The sequence below is a fragment of the Podarcis muralis genome, chromosome 8 (assembly GCF_964188315.1).
Source record: "Podarcis muralis chromosome 8, rPodMur119.hap1.1, whole genome shotgun sequence".
NCBI lineage: Eukaryota > Metazoa > Chordata > Lepidosauria > Squamata > Lacertidae > Podarcis > Podarcis muralis.
In genome coordinates this window covers 15,366,482-15,381,885 of record NC_135662.1, presented here as the reverse complement: position 1 = coordinate 15,381,885, position 15,404 = coordinate 15,366,482, and the positions used below count along the sequence as shown (strand labels likewise).

The window sequence follows — 15,404 nt, the reverse complement described above, 5'->3', positions numbered from 1 at the left end:
CAGGAAGAGGCCCCATTAGCTAAAGTGGTGCTTCAGGTTAAGAACAGCTTCAGGTTAAGAACGGACCTCCGGAACGAATTAAGTACTTAACCCGAGGTACCACTGTAAGTTTACACAACAAGGAACTTGGTTTATAATGCTACAAAATAATGAAAGCTACAGGATGCTTCTACTACATATTGAGATGAATGCCGTTCACCATACCCCATCTCAACAAAGGATCCTTCACTTTGGTAGGGTCATAAAAACGAAAGCTCATTGACAAATATTTGTATATAGACTAATAATGTATTTGGCCCAAATTTCATCCCACTGAACATTGACTTCACTTTCCCATGCTTAAATGTACTAGCAGTCTCATACCCAGCATAGCTTAGGAATCCTAAGAAAGCAAATGATTCACTCAGTTCCTAATCAATGATTAAAATCAGTGTAGTTTTGAAAGGCTCCACAGAAGCATAGAATTGCAGAGTTGGACCCCAAGAGTCATCTAGTCCCATCCCCTGCAATGGAGGAATCTTTTTGTCCAACATGGGACTTGAACCCGCAAACCTGAGATTAGGAGTCTTCTGCACTACCAAATGAGCTATCCATCCGCCATCTTAATTTAAAATGGCATTCAACTGTATACAAACACAGACCCAAACCTGCTCCTTGGTCTTCAGAAACCACCATGCAAATTGGGTTATGATACGTTGAAAGCTGTACAAATGAACAGCGAGCAGACGAGTCACTTCTCAAAATAAACAAGCAGACTGGCAGAAGGTACCCAGAGTTGCCTGGGAATTCTAAAGGACCCAAAATTGCTGTGATTTATAAATCGAGCATTTTGGTCGCCATTTTCTGAACCTTTTCCAACTCTACAATATCCATTTTGAGGTGAGGCAACCAGAACTTTACACGGTACTCCAAATGCGGTTGTGCCATAGATTTGTACAATGGCATTATGATATTGGCAGTTTCACTAAAGAAAAGGAAGGAACTTTTTATCACATGTGGTGGGAATTTTAAAAAATGAAAAACTTCTGGGAAATGATTTATAATGAGATGAAAAAGATGTTGAAACATACATTTATTAAGAAACCAGAATCATTTTTACTTGGCAATGTAGGAGATGATATTAATAGACAGGACTGTGAATTGTTTTTATATGCAATGACAGCAGCAAGAATATTACTGGCACAAAAATGGAAGCAAGAAGAATTACCGACGAAAGAAGAATGTAGGATGAAGTTGATGGACTACACAGAATTAGATAAATTAACAGGAAGGATTTGAAACCTGCAGGATCAGAGATTCTTAGAAGACTGGAGTAAATATATGAACTATCTGAAAAGTAATTGTGATGAACAGATTATGCTAGTAGGACTGCAAGAAGTTTTGTAAGTGGATTATTTGAAATATTGCAAGAAATACTATGAAGAGATTTATTAGTTAAGGATAATTAGACGTAATACAGAAATTAGGAATAAGTGATAAAGAACGGAAAATCATCAGAGGTGTTGACGGAAGTCTAAAATATTGTATGACATGAGAAGTTATGTTGTTTGACTGTTGGAACGGATATGTTATATGATGAAATCAATAAAAATGTATATATAAAAAAAGATATTGGCAGTTTCACTATCAATTCCTTTCCTGGCATTTTCACTGAGCTATTAACGATGACCCCAAGGTCTCAGTAAAAAGTGTGGAGAGCTGAAAGAGGAAGTTGGATGAGCGAAACTCTTTCCCGCTTCCTCTTTCGGATCTGTGTGCTTTTTCAAAGCTCAGATGTGTTCTACCGGAGCTACCTTTTACCCAGATCCCTTGGAAAAGTGGTATTTGTGCATGTGTGTTTCCTTGGGTGACCTGATTTGGGGAGGGGGGGGGGAGTGATCAGAGGAGATGACGCCAACAACACTCACTCTAAAATCCACATGTGCACACAAGCCAAAATGGCCTCTGATTGGAGGCCAGTTTCCTTGTTCAAACTTGGATTGTGACACATTTCCTGTCGGTGCACCATTTCTGGGCATTTGCATGGCTCACTCAACAGGATCTTTCCAATTGCTGCATTTTGGACTGCAACGACTTTTCCCCTAGGGGGGGGGGGGGAAATTGCTTAATATGTCTAGGCAGGTTTTTTTCATTGTCTGGAAACACATTATGTAATCTGGGTGTTTTACTGAAGTTGTTCCTGATTCTTGGGCCCTGCTGTCATATGATAACCCTTTGTCCCTCCACCGGTTTTCGCTTTGCCGTAAGACCATTTATCGGGATTATATGAGTGAGCAAATGGGAGAACGGAGGCGCCTGTATGTCACATGTTCTTGGCAACGAGACAGTATTTGTCTTACCTTCTAACAATCACCGTTTATCTCAATTAGCCCTGGTGTTAGGAATACTTACATAACTTGCAGATAACCCTTATCGTTACATCCGTACGGCATGAGCTGGCAAGTGTCATTATTCGTTCGGAATCTCTTGCCTGAACATACTGAGGACTAGGAACAGAGGCCCACTCTTCAAATACCGTCAGAATAATGCCGGTAATCAGAGAACTGCAAGTTAATTTAATTTACTGGTAGATCTCTGTCTGATGTGCAAAGATTTCTGATTCCCATGTCTTTAGCTGGAGAGGAGCTAAAAGTCGTGCATTTCTCTGTGTCCTCCAGTTCAGTTCTGGTGCTCAAAGCAAATTCCTGGACTCATAGTTCTTTGACTTGTACATCTTTTGAACCAGGTTCCCTCAGACGTTTGGGAAAGGAGGCCTGGAAGAGGTCTATCTTTGTGGCAACCTCTAGATCAGGGCTTCCCAAAAAATAGGTCTCCAGCTGTGTTTGGACTACAACTCCCATCATCCCTAGCTAGCAAGACAAATGGTCCAGGGTGATGGGAACTGTAGTCCAAAAACAGCTGGAGATCCTTTTTGGGGGAAACCTTGCTCTAGATTGTGGAAGACTCTCACGCACCCCCAAATACATGAATCTAGCATCTTCATTGTATAGCTTCCGCCCCATGCTGAAAACACACCACTTACCCATGGGTATTTGAGAATTAAGGTATTTTTGTTTCTGTGTGACCCACCTCTGTTGCTGATTTTATGCTGTTCTGCTCCATTTGGAACGGTTTTACTTGTTTTATAATTGCGACTCTTTAATCCATCTTTTTATAATTGTCTATTCTGTTGCTGCAACCTGCCGGGGGACCTAATGGCGAAGGCGGGGAAGACATTTTGGGCTGTATTCAGTGTTTGTCATCCTCAGAGTAGATACACAGGTCCATTAATTTCAAGGGGTCTACTCTCAGCATTAACAACACAAGATGCTACCTTGTGCGCTCTCGCTCTCTCTCTCTCTCTACTGTATAGTGTAAAAAACCACCCCAAAACAAGGCAGATTCCACAAGCCTTGAGTCCACCCAAAAGTACATTAACAAGAAGTTTAAAAATTTAGCTGGGAAGCTATCTGGAGTTTGTCCTTATTCTCCAACTTCCCTGACCTTTTGTCTCGTTTTTTAAAAGATGGTGAACCTGCAGGGAGAAGTTTGTGTTGTTGCTTACTTTAATCTCTCTCTCTCTCTCTCTCTCTCTCTCTCTCTCTCTCTCTCTCTGGTGTCCAGCACCTATTAGTGCTTTGGGGGGGGGTTGGACTATATGACCCTTGGAGACCCTTCAAATCCTATGAACTTGGGGCACCAACTCTGTCCAGCACATTCACCATCTGAGCATGAACCAGAGAAAGACAGATAGTTACAGGGAACCAGTTACAGGGAACCAGGCAGAGGGCCTTCTCGGTAGTGGCGCCCTCCCTGTGGAATGCCCTCCCACCAGATGTCAAAGAGAACAACAACTACCAGACTTTTAGAAGACATCTGAAGGCAGCCCTGTTTAGGGAAGCTTTTAATGTTTGATGTATTACAGTATTTTAATATATTTTTTTGGAAGCCGCCCAGAGTGGCTGGGGAAGCCCAGCTAGATGGGTGGGGTATAAATAATAAATTATTATTATATTATTATTATAGACAGAGAGAGAGAGCGTGTGTGTGTGTAATACTTTAGATTGCACTGCTCTCATTGACTATTAAGGAATGAGATAGCTTAGTTGGTAGAGCAAGAGACTTTTCTATGATTCCATTATACACCTGGATGTATAATGCCTTATATATCAGCCCCAATCCTCTCCGAAGCCTTGTCATCTAGGAAAGGACAACAGAAATAAAACAAACACAGTGCTAGTTGCCATCAGCAAGCTGGCCTTTAGGGTCCTTGCCACTGTCAATTTGTCTCCTGGTTTTTAAAGGACAACGAAGTCCTACCTTTTCTGCAAATGTCACAGCGAGATAAACAATTTAACATTTATAATGTCTCTCATCTGCAGTTTCTCAGATCTCACTCACCTGCATGCAAACACAAACACACACACAAGTTCCCTGGCTGCTCCCAGTGTTAGAAACTCAGATATATAAGCTAAACGCCAAACAGCACCTTAAACCACAGGTTACAGTCGCCACCACAAAATGTCTAGGAGCCATTCCCACCCCTCCCTCGTGAGATCTGTTGTTGCTATTATTATTTTTCATTCCATTTCTATACTGCTTTATATTTTTAAGGGAGGGGGGAAATCTCAAAACGGTTCACAACAACACATTTAAAACAGGCATGTCCAACCAGTCGATTGCTGGATCGTGTGATCCTGAGTGATTGCCCCAACAACCTCAACAACTTCGGTGAAGCCCCAATAAAAGCTCAACAACTTTGGGTATTCCTCCCCCCCCCCCCCCCCAAGCTCACTCTAATGGGTAGATCACTGCCTGGGAGTTGGACATGCCTGCATTAAAACATCAAATCCAGAATAAAACAAATTCTAGCTTCAAGGAAAATATTCCAGACCCTTCTCCAAGTGTTTGATTTGATGTTTTAATGTGTTGTAAACTGCTCTGAGTTTTTTTTAATTTAAAATATAAAAGCAGTATAGAAGAAATAATAGTAAGAGTAATAGTAGTAGTAATATCCCGTGGGGAAAATGGCACATAGACACTGATACGATGATACGATACGATACTCTTTATTGTCATTGTCCCATACAGAACAATGAAATTGAAAAAATCTACATCAGACATTCAAAAACCAACAAGCCAGCTATCCCAGCCTGGTTAACCACCTAAAAACTCTGATACCCCATAATTAAATACAATATACTCCCATAGAGACTACCTTACACTGCATTTAAAACCAAAATCGCATTTGGCTAGAAACTGTTTCTCAGGCGGCTAGTCCTAGTCTTTATAACCCTGTACCTTCTTCCAGAAGGCAGAAGCTGAAAGAAGCTGGGGTACGTACTATCCTGCTCTATGTCTGCAGCTTTCTTACGGTACCTGGAAGCATAGATTTGATCCAAGGTGGGAAGAGTGCACCCACTTATTCTCTCTGCAGTCTTTACAACCCTGGACAGCATTGTTTTTTCCCTGACCGTGCAGCTCCCAAACCACACACACAGACCATAAGTTAATACACTCTCCACAGTACAATGGTAAAATGCCATCAACAGGTCCTTTGAGAGATTGTTTTTCTGGAGGAGTCTCAGAAAATATAACCTCTGCTGTGCTCTCTTCATCAGCTCTTTGCTGTTTTCTCCCCAGGTTAGGTCATCTATCAACTCCATTCCCAGAAATCGAAACACCGAGAAAAATGCCAAGGTAGCAAGTTCAATCCCCGTATGGGACAGTTGCAAATTCCTGCATTGCAGGGGGCTGGACTAGATGACCCATGATCCTCAGGGTCCCTTTCCAACTCTATAATTCTATGATTTATCTATGATTCTGTTGTGGCGACTGCAACCTCGCTTTAAGGTGTGGCTAGTTTGCATATCCGAGTTTCTAAGACGGACTGTAATCCAGACAAAGTGAGGCAGGAGTGAATCACACCAAAACCAATAAAGTTTTTATATTTAGATATGTGGTTTGCCGTGGGACGCGGGTGGTGCTGTGGGTAAAAGCCTCAGCGCCTAGGGCTTGCCGATCGAAAGGTTGGCGGTTCGAATCCCCGCGGCGGGGTGCGCTCCCGTTGTTCGGTCCCAATGCCTGCCAACCTAGCAGTTCGAAAGCACCCCCGGGTGCAAGTAGATAAATAGGGACCGCTTACCGGCGGGAAGGTAAACAGCGTTTCTGTGTGCTGCGCTGGCTCGCCAGATGCAGCTTTGTCACGCTGGCCACGTGACCCGGAAGTGTCTGCGGACAGCGCTGGCCCCCGGCCTCTTAAGTGAGATGGGCGCACAACCCTAGAGTCTGTCAAGACTGGCCCGTACGGGCAGGGGTACCTTTACTTTACCTTATGTGGTTTGCACACGCAACTTGTGCACTTAACTCCCACTTCAATCAAGGGATGACTCACAGGTGTGAAGCAGCTTGCAGCAAAGACACCAGAATGTTTGCGTGTCGAGGTCCCCAGGGCCACCCCAAGAACTCACACATCACACAGAATTTTTTGTTTAAGGTTTTTGGCATAATTTTGGCCACAACTTTATTAAAATACAAAAATGTGAGTGGTTGCTTAGGCATTGGTTGCGACTATCTGCCCCCATCATGGGGGACAGACTGACATTCCGCACGATGCGAAAGTCAGAAAAGGAGAATACACTTGGGGGTAGCGACCGAGCAGGGAACCTGCCCTCAGCACTCCCCAAATGCAACCAGGAGCTCATTGCTATGACCTGAGACCCCTTGACAGAGTGGACAAGCAATAGTTAGCCCCGATTCCTTTAACAGAATCCCTTGCAGCAGCAGCATTAGAGGGGCAGGCACAGCCAATCCATGCCCCTCAACCAACCAAACCATAAACCAATGCCTAACCGCAACCTTACAAGTTGTGACGATTTGCTACGCAGTAGGCAAAAACCAAATGGCACCAGCCAGTCTGCCAGATGGACAAAATTCCTACCGGGCCCCTGCCCCAAGAGCAGACGACCCCATGACAGGCATAGCAAGGTCAAAGCGAACAACCCTATTCTAGGGATGGAGGGACGGGCAATCTGATGCACGGGCGAAAAGAGGAAGCCCTAGCCTCGTGCAAAGAGATTTAGCATTTTTGGCTGTCAATCAACAAATGGCAACATTAACTTCTTCCCAACAACAAGGGAAGCCCCAATCGCATCAGTGGCCAACGATCAATTAGCTCGCCCCCAACTTTGGAGTGTCCTGGCGGCCCCCACCGCAAGACGTGCTCTCCATGAAGGAGAACACACTTTCTCTAACCACGGTTTAAATCACGAGGGGAATGTAGTTGTATGACTAGCACCTAGAGCTTCAGCTGCAAAGTTTGGTGTTCAGGAGAACTAGAAGCGCATCCTGGCTTCCAGACGATTATCAAATCAAAACTTTATTAGCAAAGCCAACAGGCCACAGCTGTACAAGAGTTAAAAGTGAAAATAGGGATAAAAGGAAAAAAAGAACAGGCAAAAGGAGGTCCGTCGGGTGAACAAGTCTGTCACTCAGATGGTGGCCCTCAATTTCGCGGCTCTCTCGATGTACCTCGCGACCTTCTCTGTTATCTGACTATCCGTATCAGATAATAGAAAATACAGTGTAATGTCTGGTGAACGGCCGGGGTTGGAGAGAATGAGTGGGGTAATAATCTCATTCCTTAGGTCTTTGTAAAGGGGGCAAGAAAGAAGGACGTGGGACACTGTTTCCGTGTTACCATCTCCACATGGGCAGAGTCGTTTTTCAAATGGAGTCTTTTGGTAACGACCTTCGAGTACAGCAGAGGGAAGAACATCCCATCTAGCCAATGTAAAGGCACGTCTGTATTTTGGGATGGTTAGTTTAGACAAATATGAAGCTGGAGAGTCAAAATGAGAAGGGGGAAAGTAGGTATACCATGGGCACAGTTTCTTTACGATAGTCAGGTTGTTTTGTCGTTCAATGTCTTTCAGGCGCTGGCCTATTAGACTCTTTGCTTTAGTGAGGCCCATTGATAGTAGGGACTGTGAGTGTAGACCGCATGTAAGGAGTTTTTGATGCACAGTTTTGAACCACTTGCTTTTGTGAGGGTCTTGCATCACTAGAGGCAGTAGACCAGGTGGATTCAGATTAAGACGAAGCCAATAGTTGAATGTTCTCTGCCAGGTCAGAGTTTCCACAGATGGAAGGCAGGCCTCGAGTCGTAATGCTGCGTTTGGAACACAGGAGGGGACGCCGAATATCTGCCTTAGAAATTTAGACTGGACAGTTTCAAGACTGGAGCAGTGGTTCCCCGTCCAGATTTGCGCCCCGTACAGTAACTGTGCCAGAGGTTTTGCTTGAAAAACTTCAAGGGCTGCTGGGATGTATCTGCCCCCCTTCGTGTAGAAGAAGCGGGACAGCATCTTGATACTTTGAGCTGCTTTTTCTTTGGCACATTTTTGATGGACATCCCAGGACCCGGTCGACTGGAAAACGATACCCAGATATTTGAAGGCTTTGACTTGTTCAATTGTCTGGTTATCCATCCTCCAGCTATACTGTCTGTGTTTCCTTGCAAAAACCATAATTTTGGTTTTCTGATAGTTTATTGCAAGTTGCTCTCTCCTACAGTATGCTGAGAATTCACCTATAAGCCTATTTAAGCCTATTCTTGTTCGAGATAGGAGTATCGCATCGTCAGCGTACAAAAGCACTGATATTGCTTTGTCAGCCAGTTTGGGGGCGTGGAAGTCCGGAGATGACAAACAGTTAACCATATCATTGATGTAGATGTTGAATAGAACTGGGGCCAGGATGCAACCTTGCTTGACCCCCTTACTGACAGGAACTGGTCCTATAAGATGGCCATTTAACGAAGTTCTTACATGCAGCACCGTGTCTTTATATAGACAGCTGATCAGAAATAATAGTCTTTTGTCTATACTTGATGTGCTCAATTTATCCCAGAGTCTTACACGTGGAATTGAATCGAAAGCAGCCTTTAGATCGATAAAGGCTGCATATAACACCCCACGGGATTTTTTGGCATATTTGTCAATTAAATAGGCTAGGGTGAAGCAATGGTCTATGGTGGATCTGCCTTGCCTGAAACCCGCTTGCTCTTCCGCTAGAATAGCTTCAGTTTCCAGCCAGCTAGTTAGCTTGGTATAAAGATGTTTGGCATATAGTTTGCTGGGTATAGGCAGAAGGCTGATTGGTCTATAACTCGCCGGGTCTGTCATGGGTCCTTTTTTATAGATTGGGATAATTATTGCCTCAGTCCAACCAACCAGACGATTAGGGAAACCATCTGCTTTGCATGCAGATGGTCCCAAGTTCAAGTCACAGTATCACTGCATAGGGCTGGGAATGTCCCCTGCCTGAAACCATGCAGAGATGCTGTCAGTCAGTGTTGACAAAGCCTCTCCTCCTCCCAGAGGGGAGGGGTTGTGAGCAGGAGGAGACTCCTGATTGGTTCTGCTGCCGCGGCCAAGTCTCCCAGCCAACCAATAGGGCTGGCTGGTGGGCGGGGCTAAATGCATTTAAACAGCCGCGGCAGCCTTCTTCTCTCATTCTGTTCCTGTTCCTGTTGCGGTGGCCCGCAAGCTGCTATATATGAATGGCCATCTGACTGCACACCCTGACATCCGATTCAGCGATGTGTTTTTGTTCCGTGACGATGGCGTCCATCTTTCTGATCAAGGAAATGATGTGTGGTTGGCAGACATCATCAGAAGTATTAGGAATTGGTTCCAGCTGTGAGGGTATTGGCAGCGAGCCTTTTGGCTCGGGTGGCAGTTAGGCATTGGAATATGTGTGCTGTGTTGGAGGATTGGGTATGCGCCATCATCTACCCCTCCTCTTTTGGGTATTCCGTTAAAGGAATCCAGCAGTCGTGGATCCTGTCCAACGCCCTGCTGGTGGCTAGGGCCATGGCACGACCCCCGGTGACGTCATGAGGGAGCTTCCAGTTGTATTTGCATCAACAAGCTCCTCCCATTGGTTGTTAACCCTGAAAAGACTCACTGCTGAGCGGGGTGGAGTCATAGAATCATAGAGTTGGAAGAGACCACAAGGGCCATCGAGTCCAACCCCCTGCCAAGCAGGAAACACCACCAGAGCACTCCTGACATATGGTTGTCAAGCCTCTGCTTAAAGACCTCCAAAGAAGGAGACTCCACCACACTCCTTGGCAGCAAATTCCACTGTCGAACAGCTCTTACTGTCAGGAAGTTCTTCCTAATGTTTAGGTGGAATCTTCTTTCTTGTAGTTTGGATCCATTGCTCCGTGTCCGCTACAAGAAAGAAGATTCCACCTAAACATTGTATCCTGTATCGCTGTTTCATCCAATGCCTAAGCCAATACTACTCACACGCTGTAACCAATAAAAGTTGTGGCCTAATTTTGCCCATTAACCTAAAATAACATGTCTGCGTGTCTTATTATAATCCTATGCGGGTGGAGGGTCCTCGACTCTGAGGTAGATGGGCCAATGGTCTGACTCCGTGTAAGGGCATTCCGTAAGTTCCTAACAGCTTGCAGGCAAAAAAGAAAAGTACTCCGTTTATTCAGCAAGGCAAATTTTGCACGCTTGATTTAAACGATTATATTTCACTTTTAAAAAATTCCCCGATTCTGCCAGGACGTGTTACTCTGCCCCAGGATGTTGACTCTCGCCCGCTGGGAATCGTTTTATATGCTTCCACTGAGTTCTGAAAAAACGATACTGCACTTTCCAGACAATTCATCTTCCTGAGTCACTGCCTCTTATCAGATAACCGTTGCCGGCGCAGTCCTTTTAACACCTGTCCTTCCCAAATTGGTGTTCTTATCTTGCTATTATGGTAAGGTTAAACCGATAGTTCTGCTTCTTGCGTTCCATGGGAGAAACCTTAGTGCATTTTCCCAGCAAAGAATACAGAAAGCCAGGATCAGTAAACAGGAGAACCAAACACTAATAAAGGTTTTTCCTAAAGTGTGCTGCACACTACAGGGCTGCTTGTTTGAATGCCAGGTTTACCCTCTTGAGGGGGGAAAAAAACCCCTCCCTGCACATAGAAAATTAGCGCGCCAGTCACCTTGACATGCTACTCTTCTATGTGCAGGGAATGTTTGCATGTGGGGTTAGCAAACAAGCATGTGACTCGCACTTCTGTAGCCCAAAGTGTCATGTTCTTTGAAAAGCTTTGTCTCTTTATACTGCTGATTGTACTACAGCTGGATCTAGACACACACACACACACACACACAAAAGTTTCAGGAAAAGCGTGTTGTAAACCTCATAATGGGAAATAACATTGGCGAAAGACGGAACTCTGGTGTCGCCGTGTTATAACACATTTAAAGCGCTTTTTCTTTACTAATGTAAGCTGAGTTCTGCCTTTGGTTCAAAAGTCAGAGTTAGAAAGGACCATAAAGGGTGTCCTGGACTCCAAATCAAGATCAAAAATGGAAAGAGGCAGAAGTCCCAACAAACGAAGAATGGATACAAAAACTTATGGAATATGCAGAAATGGCAAAACTTACTGGAAGAATAAGAAATCAACAAACTTTTTATAAAAGAATGGAAATGGTTTATTGAATATTTGCAAATAAATTGTAAACAGATAATCTCCTGCCCTCTTTCCACAGCTGTTGAAGAAGGCAGGGTAACCTCAACACTAGTCGTGCAGGGAATCAAGTTCAGAGTACCGTATTTTTCGCACGTTTTCCCTCCTAAAAAGTAAGGGGAAATGTCTGCGCGTCTTATGGGGTGAATGCACTGGACGGCAGAGGGATCCCTCGGCTGCCGCTGCAGTCGTGAGCTGAGGGATGTCTCCGCAGTCGGAGCCATGGCTCCCGTCTGTCGCTCACTGTGAAGCCAGCAGAGCAAGAGCTGCTGACACGCTCTGCGCAGCTCTTGATTTTCTTGCTTTAAAGCAAGAGTCAGGGAGAGCATGCCAGTGGCTCTTACTCTGCTGGCTTTCCAGTGAGGCAGGAGGAGGGACGGATGGGAGCCATGGCTCCCGTCTGCCCCTCCTCCTGCCTCACTGTAGAGCAAGGTGGGAGGAGGGATGGGCAAGCAAAGTGAGAGCTGCCCAAAGCGGGACAGAAGCCATGTAAGCGGCTCTCACGTTGCTTGCTTTAAAGCAAAAAAAGCGAGAGCCGCTTACAAGCTCTGCGCAGAATATTTTTTTTCTTGTTTTCCTCCTCTAAAAACTAGGTGTGTCTTATGGTCAGGTGCGTCCTATGGGGTGGAAAATACGGTAATCTCAGAAGACCCTCAGAAGAGTGGAGAGAGGAGGCTCGTGGCAAAACCAAATTCTGGCTGGCTACCAAAGCAAGGCTAGATTTAGGAACATAAAATCATAAAGCTGTAGATCTGGAAGGGACCACAAGGTGTCCAGCCCCCTGCAATGCAGGGATTTTTTGCCCAACATGAGACTCAAACTCACAACCTTGAGATTCAGAGTCTCATGCTCTACCAACTGAGCTATCCCAGCTGGGTGAGAAGTGGCCTGCTGGATCTGCCCAATGGCCCATCTTGTCCAAGAGCACTCTGCCTTCCTTCCATTTCCAGCAACTGATTTTCAGAAGCATCGCTGCCTCTGACTGCAGAGGCAGAGCAGATTCATCAAAACTGGTACCCATGGATCTGTTGACCCACTGCAAGTCACAACACTGCCGCCCATCCCAATTCTTAACCGTTCCTCACTAAAACAAACACCACTTCAATCTTCCAAAGGGAAATCTGAGGCCAAAGAGGAGATTCCGTTCTACCGGACATACAATCCACTCCTTAGCTGCAAGGCCAGGTCTTGATGTCCGTGAGAAAGAGTGGGAAACATCCCTGGTATTTAAGCTCATATTTTATCACTTGCTCCGCTCAGGTCCTGTTTCGGAACAAAAACACAGCTGCAATGTTAGATGAACTGGTTGGGACGGCTTGTTACGGCCACGCTCTGCACAGGAAGGAAAGAGGCTCCTTGATTATTCCATAAAATGTTGCCTTTATGACACTATCTAAATCATAAAAGCAAACCGTCTTATCTCAGGTTTCCCCCCTCGCAGGCTGCATTCGTCCTTCCCTTCAAAGGAAGCAACATTATATTAAAAACGAAGTCGGAATCTCGCCAGAGTCATTTAAAAGAAGAAGAAGAGTCCAGGCAGACAGACAAAATTCACTGTGGCTTTCCTTTCTAGAGATTTTACCCGTTGCAAATTCATTTAGAGAATGGCACAGAGGCAGTTTGGCCTGAGGGGGACTGGAATCTATGATCTGTCAAATGCCAAAGGTTATAGGGTCTCTCTCCTCATTTCCCTCTCTCCTACGACCCTTTATTCCTTGAAATAAATACCCATGATATACTTATTCTGCCATCTGACACACACACACAAATTTCCACTGAGAATCTAAACTTTTTACAAAGTAAAACCAAATTTCTAGCCCCTTTCGCTAAGACATGCGCGACTCTGACCTGGTTTGGATGTTAAGCCCTAAATCACAGGTTTAGCATTATGTGCATGAACCTGATCCGGTCTCTTCTTCCAGTACGGCCAAGATGAGGAAACACGAAGCAGCTACTTCCATTTTCAACCAACTGCAACTTGCCGTTTGACTCAGGGTAGGAACTCTGGTTTTAAGGCTTGGCTTGTGGTCAGAGAGGTTATCGGGGACAAGGCTGAGTTGAGACGTCCATGAGACGAGGCACTTCAGGCTGCCTCTGACTTGCATGAACAATTCCAGGTCCATTACAGTGAGGGCTTCTCCATGGGGTCTGACACCTCACTCAGTAGAGCATGGGAATCTTAATCTCCCCACGTTAAAGCCCCACGTTGGGCCAAAAGATTCCTGCATTGCCGGGGGTTGGACTTCAGGGGTCAGCAAACTTTTTCAGCAGCGGTCGGTCCACTGTCCCTCAGACCTTGTGGGGGGGGGGCAGACTATATATATTTTTTTGGGGGGGGGGACAAACACAAATTCCTATGCCCCACAAATAACCCAGGGCTCCATTTTAAATAAAAGCACACATTCTACTCATGTAAAAACACCAGGCAGGCCCCACAAATAACCCAGAGATGCATTTTTAATAAAAGGGCACATTCTACTCATGTGAAAATACGCTGATTCCCGGACCGTCCGATTTAGAAGGCGATTGGGCCGGATCCGGCCCCCGAGCCTTAGTTTGCCTACCCATGAGATAACCCTCATAGTCCCTTCCAACTCTATGTCTCTTCAGGGTTAGGCTGGATCCTGACCATTACATCTGAACGTGGCCTATGTGTCCCTCAGAAACAAAAGAAGAATTTCACAAGGCAGCACGTCAGCGACCTGCATAGTTCTTTGCAGTTTCCCCCGCCTCGCAGAAGCAGAATATATTGTGCAGAAATGGGCAAATCAGCTCAAGTTGCATACTTTATGCTGGTCACAGAATCCTGCTTCTCCTTGCTGCAGAATTTTAATTTCACTTTAGCAATGAGTCTATGCACAGCTCTGATTATTGGGCATCCATTTTAATTCCGACGGTGGCACTGGCATTCCAGTGACGGAGAGCATTCTGAGCTAATGGTTTTCGACTGTAATTTCCAATTGAATTAGGCACACAAACCCCTTTTACTGGAACACTTTATTGGCAATGCCAAGTTCTGAGCAGAAGCCATTTGTTTTGTTTTGTTTTTTTCTGGATGGGGAAAACAAACAAACTACAAACCCAGTTTCGCCATCTGTTCTGTAAAGTCAAGACCAGCAACACACCCCCAAGGGAAACTGAGGTCTGGTCTATGTTATTTCTGTTCACGATTTATGAGTTGCCCAGCATCATAGAGATCTCTAAAAGAACACAGGACCAGAACAAAATTAACATTCCTAATATGCTAGAGCTAACTATCTTAACTGCACGCCGAAAACTATATAATGTCAGCACCTGCCTTATCCCCCCCCCCCCCCGGGAAGGTATTGCATAATGCAGGAGCTATTGCGCCAACTGCTCTCTTCTGCATATAGAGAGATTTACAGTGGTGCCTCGCAAGACGAAATTAATTCGTTCTGCAAGGTTTTTCGTCTAGCGAATTTTTCGTCTTGCGAAGCACGGTTTCCCATAGGAATGCATTGAAAATCAATTAATGCGTTCCTATGGTCAAAAAAAGTCCAAACAAAGCCAAATTTGGTACAACAAGAGTTTATTAAGTGCTCTTTAAAGTCACACATACTGTAAAGAGCATTTCAAAATTCAAACCCAGAATTTTTTTTAAAAAACAGCAGAGTGGCCCAATGGTCACAGAAAATCATAAAAATGCAGAAGAAAAACACACAAGCTTCCAGATTCTTGCAAACCCCTCCCCAACTGTTCCCCCAGCCACCCACCACACAGAAATTCAAACCCAGAATTTTTTTCGTCTTGCAAAGCAAGCCCATAGGGAAATTCGTCTTGCGAAGCAGCTCGAAAAACGGAAAACCTTTTCGTCTAGCGAGTTTTTTGTCTTGTGAGGCATTCGTCTTGCG

General features: G+C 44.9%; 1 protein-coding gene and 1 non-coding gene across 2 annotated transcripts in view; both read right to left on the bottom strand.

Moving 5' to 3' along the window:
• SNTB1 (syntrophin beta 1) overlaps positions 1–15,404 on the bottom strand; it is a 108,744-nt gene that overhangs the window by 46,535 nt on the left and 46,805 nt on the right. The gene's annotated exons all lie outside the window — the stretch shown is intronic.
• Positions 12,333–12,410, bottom strand: TRNAQ-CUG (transfer RNA glutamine (anticodon CUG)). Its single transcript has one exon. It is a non-coding gene; the product is annotated as a tRNA-Gln (tRNA).